The sequence below is a fragment of the Ictidomys tridecemlineatus genome, chromosome 16 (assembly GCF_052094955.1).
Source record: "Ictidomys tridecemlineatus isolate mIctTri1 chromosome 16, mIctTri1.hap1, whole genome shotgun sequence".
NCBI classification, from domain to species: Eukaryota; Metazoa; Chordata; class Mammalia; order Rodentia; family Sciuridae; genus Ictidomys; species Ictidomys tridecemlineatus.
The window spans coordinates 16,855,507-16,873,604 of record NC_135492.1 but is presented as its reverse complement, the minus strand read 5'-3'; the positions used below and the strand labels follow the sequence as shown (position 1 = coordinate 16,873,604).

Below are 18,098 nucleotides of genomic sequence, written 5' to 3'. Positions count from 1 at the left end.
TTTAATATTTCTCAGCCAACACTGGTACCAGGAGGAAAAGATGTTGGCCCATCCCAATGACCCTTTTCCCCTCTAACTGAAGCTTTGCTGACTCACCCTGGAAACCATTCTTTCCTCTCTCTCTTCCCATCATTTCCCAATCATGGCTGGATTACATTTTATGCAAAGTACAAAGTGATTGCCTGTGCATTAAAAATGATCACATCTGTCATATATTTCTCATTCACAAGCTCCAATGTTATAGAAAATTTTTCCCTGATGCAACCTTGAATTTTTCTTGGTGATATCTGACTAAAAGGGTGAACTACGTGTCTTTCCTGTAGTAAGGACTATGTACTTTTGGTTCAATTGAAATGATAGAGGTTTAATTAGAAAAAAAAACCCTCCTAAGCAAAGAGCCTCAATGTCTTAGGCCATGCATATTAATGTTAGTTTCCTGTTACCTTTATTCTGGTTTGTTCATGAACACATGTAATTTTGTTCATATATTCACAGAGAAAATTCTAAGTATTGCAACCTCTAAAGTTAGGTGGCTTGAATATACCTATATAATCATCCACTTAAAGGATAAGTATTCAACTTTGAGAAGCCCATGAACCTGGGCTCTGGACTAATCTATAAGCTGAACAAAACTTCATCATGTCTGTACCCGAGATATTGTGCATAAAACAGGATAGACCACGTTTTCCATACAGGGAAGGATTGCTGTGCAGAAGGATCTTTTTGGAATTCTTCAAATTTTTAGACTTCTACAGATCCTCACTCATAGAAATCTTTTAATAGTTGATCATCTCTAGAACCAACTCAGAGAGGCTAAAAAATTACCTGAATTACATTGTGTTGAGAATCTCTGTTCAGAGAAAACTGAGTGGATTTTAGGACGATTTGATTCCCCTTCACAGCTACCTATGTAAATTATTTTTGTTATTAAATCACAATTTGACCTATGTGAACCAAGACCAGTATCAAATACCAGCAGAAACACATTTCAATATTTATCTACTTAAACATGGGAAGCCAGGCATGGTGGCACACTCCTGTAATCCAGCAGTTTGGGAGGCTGAGGTTACAGGATTGCAAATTCAGTGCCAGACTAAGCAATTGTGATGCACTCAGCAACTTAGTGAAACCCTGCCTATAAATAAAACACAAAATAGGGCTGGGGATGGAGCTTGCTTGGTCAGTGTCCCCTAGTTCAAGCCCTAGTACCAAATCAAATCCAAACAAAACAAAACCACACAACAACAAAAAAACCACCTTAAATATGTGGGATTATTGTGATAAACAGAACCATAATTAAAATAGATACATATTCACTCCACTTGAGGAATTTATTACAGTGTAAGTATCCAACCTAAATTTTAAATATGTCTTTTTGGAGTTCAAGTTTTCCGTCTTCTTTCAAGAATGCAATGGCATTTCTCCCGACTCAAGGGTTCCACATATAAAATTGATACTTGGGTTTATTATATGATGCCTCCATACTAGATACATTTTCTACTGCTGAAATACATCTCCAGCTCTTATTCTAGAGAATTTTGAAATGATTTTCTGGCAGAATGTTTTCCTGGAAACAAATATATTTAATTAAATTCAAATATCTCCTATAAGTAATCATTAAGATTTAATTTGTGTTTTCACATAATAAAACCTGAAAACAAAGGCTAAATTACTTCATGAGCCAATGGATGTGAAAGGCACTAAGGAAATTCCAGCTACTCAGGAGGAAGGGACAGGAGTCTGTCAAGTTCAAGGCCAGCTAGTAAATTAGTAAGACCCTGTCTCAAAATAATAAATTAAAATTTGGGTAGGGATGTACCTCAATGGTAAGGAGCCCTGGGTTCAGTCCTTGGTACAAAAACCAAAAGTGCCAAGAAAAGCTGACATGTTAAAGATATGTGAACATTGGGTACCACGAGAGAATTCAGTGTGTAAGTACAGGTATTTTTTAAACATTGAAATGCAGATTTTTTTTTAAAAAATTTAACCTTTAGCTGACATAATATCTGGACTTATGGAGTCTCATATTAGAAGTCAATACTTGTATACATTGCTTGCTGAACACATGGGGAAATTAACATTTTGATTTTCTCACATTGTATAATTTCTAAGTGTGAAGAGTCTCAAAACTCTTATTTGGTCACATGTAATCACCTGATGCAGACTCTGGTGACCACATTGAGCTATAGACATGAGAACTGCTGACTGAAGCCCTGCAGCTATGTCCACATACCCCTCACCCCTCCTCTGAATCCTCCTTTCCCTGCCCCTTCCCAGATTCTGCTGAGCTGCAGTACTATGTGGGCAACATGTTTACATTCCCTACATGAGTGAGAACAGGCAGTAATTGACTGAAAAGAAAATTCTATAAACCATTAAGGAAAAAAAAAGTTATTTTGAAATGTAGTGAACAGTAAAATGACAATTTCATTTTTTATTTTGGGATTATAGGCATGCACAACTGTGCCCAGCTTCTGTCCAAAGTTTAGATCACATACTGATTTATTAGTTTATCATATGCATCAGACACATATACCTTATTCACTTAAATATTGTAAAATATGTAAGTATTCTAGAGGTAAGTATAAAGCTATGTCTGTATTAATATCTCCTTTATATTATAAAGCATTCTGGTGATCAGGAGCCCTTCATAATACAAACTAAAATAAATCATCAGGCATGTCCTCTCCCAGCCATAAGTCCTGCCACTTAGCACAGAAGAGTCTAGAGCCTCAGGGACAAGATGAGAACTTCCTACCTGCCTGCAGTGTGTTCAAGGGGCCTCCTCAACTAAGGATCTTAACACAGTGATGGTACTTGGAAACATACTGTTCAAAGCAAAAACAATCATTTTTTTTTAACAAGAGAAATCAAACTATCCTAAGAAATACTGGACAGTCCACAAAGGGGGACATAAATCACAGGAAAAATAACATTAGTTGGGTATGGTGGTGCACATTTTTAATCCCCACAGCTTTAGAGACTGAGGCAAGAGAATTGCATTATTGAGATTATCCTCAGCAACTTAGTGAGGACCTAAGCCTAATAGCAAGACTCTGTCTCTAAATAAAATGTTAAAAAGACTAGGGATATGGCTCAGTGGTTAACTAACCCTGGGTTTAAACGTTGGTACCAGAATAATAATAATAATAATAATAATAATAATAATAATAATAATAATAATAATACAATGATAATTATGATAATAATAACAGCAGCAAAGAAGTATAATTTGTTTTGTCTTTTCCATGTACTTAAACCTCCCCCTGCTTTCATCTCCTACTGTATGTTAAATAAAGATGAACAATTGAGTTCTGGGAGGGGGACTGGTCCTGCTTCATGTGAGTTTGGGACTGAGGGGAAATTGAGAAGCAAGCTGTACTTTGCATCACAGTGCTAGCTGGGAAACTATGCAGAGCACTAGGGAGAATGCGCTTGCATATCAGTGAAGGCACAACCACTACCAGCCACGTGCTATGCTGGGTAAAAAGCCTCTGTGAAATGTACAAGCTACAGGAATATGAAGGAGAAAATCCTGTAGAATATTTTGGTAAATTAATGATGGCGATTCCTATAAAATCTGGTTGATGATCATTTATTGTTTTCATACATTGGAATGATTTCAGTAAACCTCAGGGTTCCCATCTGCAACCAAACAATAACAATAGCTTGAAATCTGTCTTCAGATTAAGTATAAGGAGAGTTACTTTTCTAACAGCAACAAGAAACTCCAAAGGAGCTTCATCACAGACACTAAGCTGTCCTTACTGGGAAACCCATCATACCTGCAGGAGGATCTATTTCCCTGATTAGGTTAATAATGACCTAAGTAAAGTTCAATTTGCTTAAAGAGGAAGAAAATATGATGGGTTCACATTTGTTCTGTAACTGAATTTGCATGAAAATATGAACTTAAAAAATAAATGTGAGCCCAGACACCTGAAGAGAATGAGGATCAATTTTTCCAAATATTCTCCCTAACAAAATGCCTATCAGACACAACCATTATGAGGGGAATGGGAAGGAGGATTTTAAAATGAATAATAAAAAAAGATTAGATAAATGGACCATATATTCTTCCTGATCAACTATTGAAAATTATACTCCCAGACCTTTGTGGGGAAAGGAAAAAGAAACCACTATCAGGTTCAATTGTCTTTTCATATGAAGATGACACACGAACACTGCCCTCTCACTCGGAATTGGCTACTAGGCAGAACACACAATGTGGAGAAGCACCATTCATTTTTAATTTGTGAGATAAAATGTAGGATAAGGAAGATTTCATGAGAAATTACAACACATGGTTGTGGTAATATAGGTCACCCCTGTTACTTTTGAGTTTATACAAAATCACTTTTATAATTTCTCAATATTTAGAATGTCATACATCAATGAGCATTCCATTTTTTTTTCAGGAAGATGAGAGAAGCAACGCTGAGCATACTTAATAAAGAGAATACAGGGAACATGATTACTTCTCTGACTATTTGTATAGGACTAAATAACATAGAAAACAGTAGCTAGCACAGAAGGCATAGGCAATTGTTCAGAGAAAATTAAATAGAAACCTGAAATAGTGGAATTTTCTTATGGAAAACAAGGAGTGATTTTCTAAGTCTCAAAACTAAAGAAATGACACATCCTAGGAAGATTTCCTTAATTGCATCTCACAGAGCAAAGAGTCTGGCTGAGCGCCGTGGTTAATGCTGCATGGCTCTCCTAAAGCTACCAAAACCCTCACTAGGAGACCCAGTTTGCCCCTTCCTCCCTCATGCTAGAAGCCCATGTACTCACTGCCTACATCCGGGGAAACAGAGAAGAGCTTGGCTGGATGGATGCCGGCCACTTGGTGCACCTGAGAATAACCTGAACTCTTTTAAGGAAAGGGTGAGCTCATCTCTCTGTAGCCTGTCATTTGAGTGTCTATAGTTAGATAACAGGATCCCTCTGGGGAGCACAGGATGAATGAATCCCCAGTGAAACATTTCACTTGCCCCTTGATTGGATTCTGTCCTGGATAACAGCCATCTGGGGAGATGGATGCTCAAAATTTCCTCTAAGTTCCTTGGACAAAAAAAAATATGTCTGAGATCCAAATTGTTTACTGAACCTTTTCTCTGGTGGCTTTTAAAATCCTATCTTTATTCGGTATGCTAGGCAATTGCACGATAGTGTGTCTCCGTGTGGTTCTTCTGTAATTTTGTACATTTGGTGTGTCTTTAAGTTTCTTGTATTTGATTTTCCAGTTTGTTCTTCATGTTTGGGAAATATGATATTATTTTATTGGAGAGATTGTGCATTCCTTTGATTTGTATATCTGTGCTATCCTCTATGCCAATAATTCTTAGATTTGATCTTTTCATGATGTCCCATGATTTTGAAGATTCTATTCATGGTTTCTTACCATCTTTCTCATGTGGTCAACTATATTTTCAATATTATATATGTTCTCAGGGCTGGGGTTGTGGCTTAATGGTAAAGTACTTGCCTAGCCCAGGTTAGGCCCTGGATTCCATCCTCAGCACTACACAAAAATAAATAAGTAAAATAAAGGTATTGTATTTAACTACAACTAAAAAGTAAATATATAAAAAAAGATTATATATATATTGTCTACATTGTCTGAGGTTCAGTCTTATAGGTGACGTGTTCTGTTGGTGATAGTATCTATTGATTTTTTTATTTGGTTTATTGTTTCCTTCATTTCAAGAAAATTTTTTGCATCCCTATCTCTTGAAAGAAACTTTTACTACCTGTATTTTCTCTCTTATCTCTTTGTTGGTGTGATCCATTGTTGCCTATATTTGTTCTCTTCTATTATTCTTTGCTTCACAGATCATTTTAATTATGTATATTTGAAACTTCTTCTCTGACATTTCATCTACAGTAATGTGAATGAATTCTGTTATTTTACCATCTTGGTTTGTCTATGGCACTTTATTTCCTTATTTTTTTTCATGTTGACTTTTTGTCTCCCTGTCTAGCAGTGGGGAATCCAAGGTATTAAAGTTTGTATAATACAGTCTTCAAGTGTCCCTGCAGGTCCCCAATACCACACTTTTAAGGAGGAGATCCATGTTTACAGCACCCAATGCAAACAATATTCAGCCTTAAACCAAATAGCTTTTGTTTAGACAATTACAGTTATGTAACAATAAACAGAAAAGATGTGTTCAATTAATGTCTACTAAATATATATATATATATATATATATATATATATATATATATATATATTTGCATAAGAATTTATAGTTTCTGATGGTGGGCAAAGCGGGTGATGTTTGATGTGGGGTTCATGAGGTAGGAGCTGAGAACATAGAGTTATTAGATCATAGGAAAAACAAAGAGGAATCAAGAGAAGTATGCTAGCATGGATACCTCCAGTGTAACCAGACCTGCAGGGACCTTGGTGATAGTCTTGCAGGTCTGATTTGTGTGTAGTAGTTTTATATCCTGCTAATTTGCTGCATTAGTTTGAGTTCTGGGAGCTGTTGAGTGAAGTTTTTATGGGTCTTTAAAATGTGGAATGATGTCATCAGAAAATATGGGTAGTTTTAGCTTTTATTATTCTACTTAGATTTCTTTAGATTCTTTCTTGCTTTTCTTTTTCTTTTTTTAAAATTTCTCCATTCATGACAATGATGAATAATGTCTCAGGTTTCCAAAAGAATGGACTCTGCCTGAGCTTCAAGTATGTTTCATCGGACTTCTATTACCTCAATCTCAACCTCCAGATGTACCATTGTTTTTCCATATTTTTATTTTGCACTTTCAAGTGATGCACAGTTCGAATTCTGAAATTTTCAGCATGGAAACCATAAAGAACATGAGCAGAAATGTCAGAAAACCAGGTGATACACTTGAGAATAGAATCAAGAGGAGGGTGTCAATCATACATTGTAGAGAGAGGACCCTTAGAGACATTGGAGGCACTAATAATTATTACTCCCAGAATTCAGGCATCACACCATGAGGAATGGATACAAAGTTAGAGTAGTTGTGTTTTCTAAATGATGGCTACACATTATTTTTATCAAGGGAACTTAGACTCTAATATTGAGCACCACTCTCTCCAGCTGGCTTATTATCCAGATCAGAATCAAATTAAGAGACAAGGGAAATGTTCCACTGTGGACTTCGTAGTCCTGTGCCCTCAAGTGGGATCTGAGTGTCTTTTCTAAATCTACAGGTCTTCTAGGTCATCTCTCTACAGCCTCTAATTTTAGTGTCTCTAGTAAGGTTTTCTAGTTATTTTTCAGGTTTTGGTGAACACAACATCTTTATTTTTTATAATTTTTATAATTTTTATTTTTATTTATCAAATCCAGCACCCTCTGCATGCCAGGTGAGGACTTGAGGCACATCCCCAGCCCCTCCTGATTTTTTTTTAAATACTGAGTGTTTCTCCCCCCATCTTCCTGAACAAATAAATCTATTATTGATATGTGACTTCTAAATTTTGAGAAATTTAGATCCAACATGGCGGCGGGCACAGAGAGATCAAGTCTCTCACCTCTTCAGCTGTGTGGGCATAGGGAGTCGTAAACAGTCTAAATGCTGTTTGCTCAGGATCACTAGGCAATGCTGAGCTGAGGTGGATCTGGGGCAAACAGTCTGGGCCTCTCAGAACACACACTGAGCCCGGATCGGCTGAATTCAAGCTCCCGTTCACCTGCTTTCCACAGACAAACAGCTGTAACTCAGCACTAATCCATCCGGCTTAAACAACTGGTCAGCCCTTCTGATCCTACAGTGGTAAATGCCAACCAAGCCTTCATAGGTAGTGGCCACAGGTTTGAAACGGGGCTTGGGAGAGACAGTAAGAACCCACCCATTGCATCGGTCACCCGGCAAAGGGAAACGAACTGTCACCATTTGCATGAGATACCACCATGGCAGAGAACTGACGTCACCAGACTGCGGTGGAGGAGATAACTTCATTGAAACCTGCGGCTACAGGTGTGTAATCCTCTAGCCTTCCATCTCCACACATCAAGGAAACCTTAAGGGCCCCTCCCAGCTCTCCTGTAAGAGACCCTCCCAGCGCTCCCATGAGCTCCATAGCCAGACCGAGGGAATCAGAAGTGGCGCGGGATGGGTGGCGCGGGACTCGCGGCGCAGAACTGCCGGCTACTGCTCCCACCAGTGCTAACAACGCTCCCACCAGTGCTGACAACTGAGGTCTCTTGCACCAGGTACCAAGGGCATGGCTACCAGAAGTCAAGTAAAATTCGCTGAGGATTCTCAGCCTCAAGCTCTACAAACTTAGGGTCTGAGGGAATGGCAAACAGGGAGAGTGTGCCCAGTCGTTCATGAAAACAGGGCTCACGGGAGCAGCCAGACCTGGCGTGTAGCCAGTATTGTGGTGAGCATCACCGGTGAGAGGCGCCTGGCTAGAGGAAAAGTGGGGAAGTGACTAGACACAAGAGGAGGCCCTAGGCACTCAGGATTGGAGACTTTCCCAGTGTGGGAGGAGGAGCTGCTGCACAGTGATTGGTTCCCGCGTATTGACAGGAGAAGCTTGGCCTGGTGGGAACAGCTTCACCTACTGAAAGAGAAGTTAATCAAACTCTAAGACTGCATTTATTACTTTTTCTATTTTTTTTAATTTGTTTTTTTTCTCTTTTCATTTTCATTTTTCTTTCTTGTTGTTTTTAAAATTTTTATTATTTTTTAAATTTTTTTCTTCTAATTTTAATTTTAATTTTTATTATTATTATTTCTTAATTTTTTTTCTTTCCTATTTTTTTATTCTTTTTTTCTTTTCATTTCTTTTCAAGTATATTACTCACCCTTCCTTGAATTCTACCTGCTTACTCTCATTCTCTTTAGTGACTTCTTCTTTTCCCTTGAAATACCTTTCCTCCTAAGCATCAAATAAATTTATAGGAGTAAACAGTAACTCAGCAGTCAAACAGAACAAGAAGTAATATGAGCAGCATGAAAAAGCAAGAAAGAAAAGGAGTACAAACAATGCAGGACAGCCTATAGATTCAGGAGGACTTAGAGTCATCAGAAAAATGGTCATATAAAGAACTCAAGGAACACCTTAGGCAGATGGAATGAAACCTTAAAGAGGATATGAGACAGCAAATTCAAACAGTGAAAGAACACACTGAAAACGAATTACATAAACTAATAAAAGAAGAAGTTAAGCATCTTTATCAGGAGATAGAGATTACAAAAAAAATCAAACAATAATTCTAGAAATGAAGGAAACTATAAACCAAATTAAAAACTCAAATGGGAGCATCACTAACAGAGTGGAGCAAGTAGAAGCCAGAACGTCAGATAATGAAGACAAAATATATCATCTTGAAAAGAATCTAGCCAACTCAGAAAGGCAGGTAAAAAAATCACGAGAAAAACATACCAGAGATATGGGATAACATAAAAAAAACAACAAACTTAAGAATCATTGGGATAGAGGAAGGTATAGAGATTCAAACCAAGAGAATAAATAACCTGCTGAATGAAATAATTACAGAAAACTTTCCAGAAATAAAAAAAAAAACGGATATACAAATTGTAGATGCATACAGGACACCGAGCATACAAAATCACAGTAGACCAACGCCAAGACACATAGTTATGAAGATATCCAATATACAGAACAAAGAGAAAATATTGAAAGCTACAAGAGAAAGGAGGCAGATTACATTCAGGGGTAAACCAATAAGGTTAACAACAGATTTTTCATCACAGATGCTGAAAGCAAGAAGGTCATGAAACAATGTATTTCAAACACTGAAAGAAAATGGATGCCAACCAAGAATTCTGTATCCAGCAAAATTAAGCTTCAGGTATGACAACAAAATACAAATCTTTCATTATAAACAAAAGTTAAAAGAATTTTCAGCCAGGAAACCAGCATTGCAAAGCATCTTGAGCAAAACACTACACAAGGAAGATATAAAAAACAATAACCCAAACCATCAGTGGGAAGTGCCTCAGTAAATACAGAGGGTGGGGGGGGGGAAAGAAAATCGTGGAGAAACAAACTAAATTTAAAAAAAAAGATAAATAATCAAACATGGCTGGAAGTATAAACCATATATCAATAGTAACTCTAAGTGTTAATGGCTTAAACTCTCCAATAAAGCGACATAGGCTGGTATCATGGATTAAAAAAAAAACAAATCCAAAAATATGCTGCATCCAGGAGACACATCTGATTGGAAAAGACATACAAAGGCTGAAGGTGAATGGATGGGAAAAAAATATACCACGCACATGGTCCTCGTAAGCAAGCAGGGGTGGCCATCCTCATATCGAATAAAATTGACTTAAAGACTAAGTTAATCAAAAGGGATAAGGAAGGACATTATACACTGTTCAAAGGAACCATTTACCAACAAGACATAACAATTATCAATATTTATGTACCAAATAATGGTGCTGGGACGTTCATAGAAAAATTCTTCTCAAGTACAAGAATCAAATAAACCACAACACAATAATTATGGGTAACTTCAGCACACCTCTTTCACCACTGGACAGATCCTCCAAACAAAAGTTGAATAAAGAAACTACAGAATTCAATACCACAATCAATAACCTAGACTTAACTGACATATATAGAATATATCAACCATCATCAAATGGATATACTTTTTTCTCAGCAGCACATGGATCCTTCTCAAAAATAGACCATATATTATGCCATAGGGCAACCCTAAGTAAATATAAAGGGGTGGAGATAATACCATGCATTTTATCTGATCATAATGGAATGAAACTGGAAATCAATGATAAAAGAAGGAAGAAAAAATCCTACATCACATGGAAAATGAACAATATTTTACTGAATGATCAATGGGTTACAGAAGACATAAAGGAGGAAATGAAAAAATTCTTAGAGATAAATGAAAATACAGAAACATCATATCAGAATCTATGGGACACAATGAAAGCAGTTTTAAGAGGGAAATTCATCGCCTGGAGTTCATTCCTAGAAAAAAGAAAAAAAAAAAACAATAAATGAGCTCACACTTCATCTCAAAGCCCTAGAAAAGGAAGAGCAAAACAACAGCAAATGTAGCAGAAGGCAAGAAATAATTCAAATCGGAGTGGAAATCAATAAAATTGAAACAAAAGAAACTATTGAAAAAATTGACAAAACTAACACACCTAAATCAAAGGCATTCCTGTATATTAGCGACAAATCTTCTGAAATGGAAATCAGAAAAACCACCTTATTCACAATATCTTCATGAAATAAAATAAAATAAAATATGTCGCGACCCCCTTGCCCGCAAGGAAGACGCGACTCAGGAATCTTCTTTCAGCAGTTTATTCAGGCCCTTGATATTCTTCTAATGATTCTTCTACTACCCGGAATAATAATTGGATGCCCCTCCCAGCCTTAATAAAGCACCTCGAACCCCAATGCAAAGCTGCCATGTGTACCCTTCTCACAGGGTGCCAGAAAATGACACGCCAACTTTCTCTGATAAGGAGCTGGGAACACGCCAACTCTCTTTGATATGGAGTTGTCCTTCACAGACCACAACGGAGCCAGCGCCATCATGTAATGGCGACCACAGTCCGCAGGAACGGCTCACCACAGCTCCCCCTTTTTGTTTCACTAAGACAATACAGGCGAGAGTAGAGGTCCTATCCCACTGTGCAAAAGTGGCTGCATAGTATGGGCCAGCCCCAGGGGGTGCCTTCCCCAGACCTGACACCATATCAGCCGACGCCTTTTTTCGTGGGGCGGGGCGGAGACACGTCAAACCCGCATGCAATAGGACATGCTCCCCTTGAGGTCCCTCTTCTCAATGGATCACTCAAGTGCAGTGCCTTGCCTCGCATCCTGTATCGTGACGATGGTGAGTAAGAGGGAATAGCTGAGGTCGAACTGTGGCCATGCAGAGGTACAACTACAAACAAGTTGGCAGCACCCTGAAAGAAAGGCACGGACTTTAAAGTGATAGATAAAGACCAGTGTGGAAACCCTTCTGCGTGCAATGGCAACAAGACCCGCAGAGTGCAAGGGCTTTCCAGCACTAAGAGAAAGACAAAAGAAGGACATGTCGTACCCAGTGCAATGTTATAATAACTTGGGGTGCAACGACCATGTCAAAGGCACTAGTGTAGAAACCCATCTGCGTGCAATGGTAGCAAGACCAGCAGAGTGCAAGGGCTTTCTGACACTAAGAGAATAACGAGGAAAGACATGTCAATCCCAGTGCAATGTTATAATAACTTGGGGTGCAATGACCATGTCAAAAGTTTAGTGCTTAAGATGCGCAAGCCAGACCTGTGGCGAGTTGCCAGTTTCTAAAGCAGCAAGAGCTTGTATGATCATAGCCTTATCTTGAGCACTACGAGCCTTAAGGCGACAGAGAAACCACAAACGGAGGAACATACCAAAGCAACACAGTGCACCAAAAATGCCTACTCCCACCCACTCTTTAAAAAAGGAAAAAGCAGAAGATATCCAATTGGTGAATTGACCCAGAGTCACGGGATCGACACGGGTACTATTCAAGACAGCTATCTGGGTTAGTTGAGACTGGATCATGTCTTCTGCTTCCATGGACCAATTCCCGGCCAGATATCCACCAATGATGTGGGAAGCATTCCTGGAATCATTAAATCTGACAGAGGTTATACATAAATGTGCACGTTGGTCAATGCAGCCTAAAAGTACTAGGTCAGCCAATTTTTCTACCTGAGCTTGAAGAAAATCTATTCTTTGGTTGGTAGCTAAGATCCCCGACAAAATATGTTGATTAATCGCATTTTGTGATTCAAGTATAGTGGACGTTTGTTGAACAACTTGATTAATAGTGGCAGCAGTTTGTACTTGACTGGCCATGGCTACTCCGGCCGTAACTGCTGCAGCAGCAGATGCCGCCACGGCTGTCACTATGGCTGCTGTGATTCCAAAATCTCTGCGGACTCTAAGTAGCTCTACAATAGGAAATTTATCTGGATCCGCAGTGACTGGGATTGGGACAAAAGTTGGAATTTTCATAATTACTGCTACAGTCCAAGAACCATTCCAACACTCAGATAAGAAACAGGTAATAATAGAACAATCCAGCATCCCCGATGAGGTGTGATTAGCTAAAAGGAACAGGAACGGGGATTGGATACAGACCATTGCAGGAGGCAATGTGGCATAACGTAACAGAGAGTTGAACGAAACAGATGTAAGCCTATTACCTCGTTCACTCTCCTTAGTAGTGCCAGAAACATTAGCCAGCCAACTTTTGGCTCCTAGTAATTGAGCCAATGCGGAAATATCGGCTGAAGCCCCCTTCTCATTGGAAATGAGCCATTGAAACCAGGACCAACCTGTTCCTGTAGAGGAGTTGGCATTGTTGTTAAAGTTATAAACATATCTCTTTAGAGGGGGGGAAAAGGAGAAACCTTTAGCAACTTGATGTTTCTCCCAAGAATGATCCTGACAAGGCGTAAATGTCGGGGGAAAACCAAAATTAGGGGTACAGTAAGGAGAGGCCTTGAAATGAGTGGCATAGCAAGTACTATTAGAAGAAGGAGGCATTGGGATCAATACCTCGGAGATAATAGCTAAAGTAGTTATGTTTAAAACAGAGCTAGTTGCAGGGGTCCCTGAGCCTGATTGCTTCCCTGAAACTACTTGGCTCAATACAGCACTGAGAATACTCCCTGAGACTCGACTGGACCGCAATGGGTCCTCCCAGTTAGTCAAATTTTTGGTCTTAAGGCTAATACAATTAGTGTTCCCAAGGCTGAAACAAAAAACTCCTGTGAGATTAACTTGAGACTGATTAAAAATATTTTCCATGTCCCCTCTAGGAGAGGTACAAGGAGCAGACATCTCACATGAGGTAGAAAAAAGAGTGGGGAGGACACTAGAATTACTATGAACTGGCATTGGCATTGGCCATGCCCGTGCCACTGCCCACCACTGCATTGGTGCCATCTGTACCGTTGGCACCAGCATCAGAGCCAGAGCACTCATCAGAATGAAGCTCCTCATCATGGGGCTGTTGTGGCACCTCCTGCTGCTGGTTAGTAGATCTCGAGACTCTTCTTGTCAGGCGTTCAGGGATCCACAGCGGCTCCGTGCGATCCTGGGGAAAAACACATATAGATCCTCGTGCCCATGTCAGCACGGGGTCAGGGCCGTTCCATTGGCCCGTAAGAACATCCTTCCACTTAACATAGCCAGTCACAGAGGGCTGAGGGGACACATGTCTATCAGCCGCAGAGCGGCCATGAATATCCAAATTCAAAAAATTAATGGTAAAAAGAGCTAAGGACAGGCGTTCTTTAGGAGTGTGGTCAACTCCTATTCCCCCTTTTTGTTTTTCTAAGGTTTCTTTTAAGGTGCGGTGGGCACGTTCAACAATGCCTTGCCCTTGAGGATTGTAAGGCAACCCATGAGCAAGTTGTACTCCCATAGTAGAACAAAAGGATGTAAACTGTCTGTCCGTATAAGCAGGTCCATTATCAGTCTTAAGGGATGCAGGTGCACCCCATGCTGCCCATGCCTCTAAGCAATGAGTAATAACATTACGTGCCTTTTCTCCCGATAAAGCAGAAGCATGAATAATTCCAGAGTATGTGTCAATAGAAACATGTACATATTTGAGGTTACCAAAGTCAGGCACGTGAGTTACGTCCATTTGCCAGACAACCAATGGCTTCAATCCTCGTGGGTTTACACCATAAGTAGGAGGATGAAGAAATGTGACACAATGGGGACATTGTAATACTATCTGACGAGCATCTGCTCTGGAGATGGAAAAACGTCTACGCAGTGTCATAGCATTGACATGAAAGTTGTGGTGAAACAATTTAGCTTCTTCTAAGGAGGAGGCCAAGCATACCAGCTGGCTTCTAGTTGCCGAGTCAGCACAGGCATTACCCTGTGATAACGGGCCAGGAAGAGAGGTGTGAGCCCGAATGTGCATTGGATACAAAGGGGCAGTATGGCTACGGATAAGCTGTTGAAGCTGATTAAAGTAAGCAGATACATTATGGGTGTCACTAATAGCTCCTACAGCCTCAAGAATTTTGAGCGCCTGCACCACATAGATGGAGTCCGAAATGAGATTGAAAGGAAAAGAACACTGTTTAAAAACTTCAATGACAATTTGTAGTTCTACCCATTGTGGATTTCCAGGAGCAAATTGATGCTGGACAGGGGGAGAGTCATTAATCACATAAGCTCCCATTCCAGACTTAGAGCCATCAGTAAAAATGTTAACAGCCCCTGGAATTGGAGTGGGTGAAGTTACTTTAGGGAAAATGATGGGATGCTCTTTAACAAAATGGAGTAATGGATGAGAAGGGTAATGATTATCAATATCCCCTTGAAACGAGCAACATAGAATAGCCCAGTTGTCTAGAGTAGCACACAAAACATTAAGTTGAACTTTAGAATAGGGTATGATAAGAGAAGAAGGTGCTTGTCCAAAAAATTGAATGCTCTGTTGAATCCCTCTAAGTGCTAACGCTGCAACAGCATCAGGATAGTATTCTAAAGATTTTCCTGGGGATACATGTGGGTGGATCCATAGTAAAGGCCCATCTTGCCACAGTACTCCAGTAGGCTGCCGCATAGTGGCAAGCACACATAACTGGAAAGGTTTATCACTCTGGAGCCTGCATAGAGTAGCATGTTGTATAGCTTCTTCTACTTTTATAAGGGCCGCTCTGGCCTCCTTAGTGAGGGTACGAGGGGAAGTAAGATCTGGATCACCCTTAAGAATAGCATACAAAGGCTGGAGCACGATATTAGGAATATGTAAATAACCTCTTATCCAATTAATATCTCCCAACAGTTTTTGAAAATCATTTAAAGTTTGGAGATCTTGAGTTCTTATAGTAACTTTTTGTGGTTTTAACATGTCATATCCAATCGTCGCTCCCAAATACTGAATAGAATCCCCTGTTTGAACCTTCTCAGGTGCAATATGTAATCCATACTGAGCTAACAACTTCACCAAGTCTTTATAGGCCTCATAAACTGACTGTTGTAATTTGGCTGCCAATAATACATCATCCATATAATGAATAATCTTAATGGAAGGATATTGTTGTCTGAGAGGTGCGAGTGCCTTCCCTACATACATCTGGCAAATCGTAGGACTGTTAGACATTCCCTGTGGTAAAACGACCCACTCAAACCTTTGATCTGGTTCCTCGTGATTACACAAGGGAAGGGTGAAGGCAAAACGCTGTGAGTCTTTAGGATGCAAAGGAATAGAAAAGAAACAGTCTTTAATGTCAATAGCAATGATATGCCAGCCCTGAGGAACAGAGGAAAGCAGAGGCAGCCTGAAACACCCCCGCCATACGGAGGCGGATCGGGAGGCCGCCCGTTCTTGAGCCCTTGCTTATCTCTGTTCCCTGTACCTAAACTCCCTAGCTGCCGGGACAGCGTTCTTATCTCCTCCTCCTCAGCGTCTTCTGCCTCTGACCCACTTTCGCATGGGGGCGTGCGCAGCACACTGAGATCTGGATACAGTCTCCTCCCGTTCTCCACGCCCCGCACACTCCCCTCTTCCTGAGACACTTCACTCTCTGTTGTTTCTGATTTTTCCTCATGTAATTGTTCTAAAACCTCCTGCCCTTTAACAAGCGCTTCTTGGCATCTGCCATCCGTAAGACAACTACGGACCATCTTCCAGAGGGGTATCACCCCGCCCTCTAGCATGCCCTGCTCACGAGCAAAGTCAAGGTCTTTGCCTAATTTATCCCAGCTGGGTGTAGTGAGGCTGCCTGAAAATGCAAACCACGGTGCAGCTGTATCCACCCTCTGTAAAAATTTCTCCAAGGTACTGCGTTTCACCTCCAGTCCCTTGGAACGTAAAAAGCCATCGAGGGCTAGAAGGAGTGGACTTGAAGTCACAGCACCCATAACGCAACACAAGAAAACACAGAAATCGAAAGTGAAAGTACACAAAACAAAACGAACATACACAGAAAACAAAAACGAAAATACAGAGTGCAATTGCTATGAGATGTAACGCCCTCTCTTTTTACAGAGGAGCAGGTACCTTTTAATGCTCCCTCTTTATGTATAGAGGAGCCTCCGCTTTTTAACAGCGGGTCCCACCTTACCTGGGACTTACCGGCGCGCCTCCCTGACTGCTGAAAGTTCTGGTTCCTGGGTGTTTCTTTGTTTCTTTTCTCCCGGGTCTCGGCACCACTTGTCACGACCCCCTTGCCCGCAAGGAAGACGCGACTCAGGAATCTTCTTTCAGCAGTTTATTCAGGCCCTTGATATTCTTCTAATGATTCTTCTACTACCCGGAATAATAATTGGATGCCCCTCCCAGCCTTAATAAAGCACCTCGAACCCCAATGCAAAGCTGCCATGTGTACCCTTCTCACAGGGTGCCAGAAAATGACACGCCAACTTTCTCTGATAAGGAGCTGGGAACACGCCAACTCTCTTTGATATGGAGTTGTCCTTCACAGACCACAACGGAGCCAGCGCCATCATGTAATGGCGACCACAGTCCGCAGGAACGGCTCACCACAGCAAAATACTTTGGAATCAACCTAACAAAAGAGGTGAAAGATTTATACAATGAAAACTACAGAACCCTAAAGAGAGAAGTAGAGGAGGATCTTAGAAGATGGAAAAATATACCTTGTTCATGGATAGGCGGAACTAACATCATCAAAATGGTGATATTACCAAAAGTTCTCTATAGGTTTAATGCAATGCCAATCAAATCCCAACGGCATTTCTTGTAGAAATAGATAAAGCAATCATGAAATTCATATGGAAAAATAAAAGACCCAGAATAGCAAAAGCAATTCTAAGCAGGAAGTGTGAATCAGGCGGTATAGCGATACAAGATTTCAAACTATATTACAGAGCAATAGTAACAAAAACAGCATGGTACTGGTACCAAAACAGGTGGGTGGACGAATGGTATAGAATAGAGGACACAGAGACTAATCCACAAAGTTACAACTATCTTATATTTTTAAAGGGGCTAAAAGCATGCAATAGAGAAAAGATAGTATCTTCAACAAATGGTGTTGGGAAAATTGGAAATCCATATGCATCAAAATGAAACTGAATCCCTTTCTCTCGCCATGCACAAAAGTTAACTCAAAATGGATCAAAGAGC

General features: G+C 40.1%; 1 long non-coding RNA gene across 1 annotated transcript; it reads right to left on the bottom strand.

Annotated features, from left to right (window-relative positions):
• Positions 1-11,283: 11,283 nt before the first annotated feature.
• Positions 11,284-17,428, bottom strand: LOC144371479 (uncharacterized). The gene is made up of 2 exons (XR_013431460.1): positions 17,074-17,428; positions 11,284-14,075 (listed from the first exon to the last, which is right to left on the bottom strand). It is a non-coding gene; the product is annotated as an uncharacterized LOC144371479 (long non-coding RNA).
• Positions 17,429-18,098: the final 670 nt, after the last annotated feature.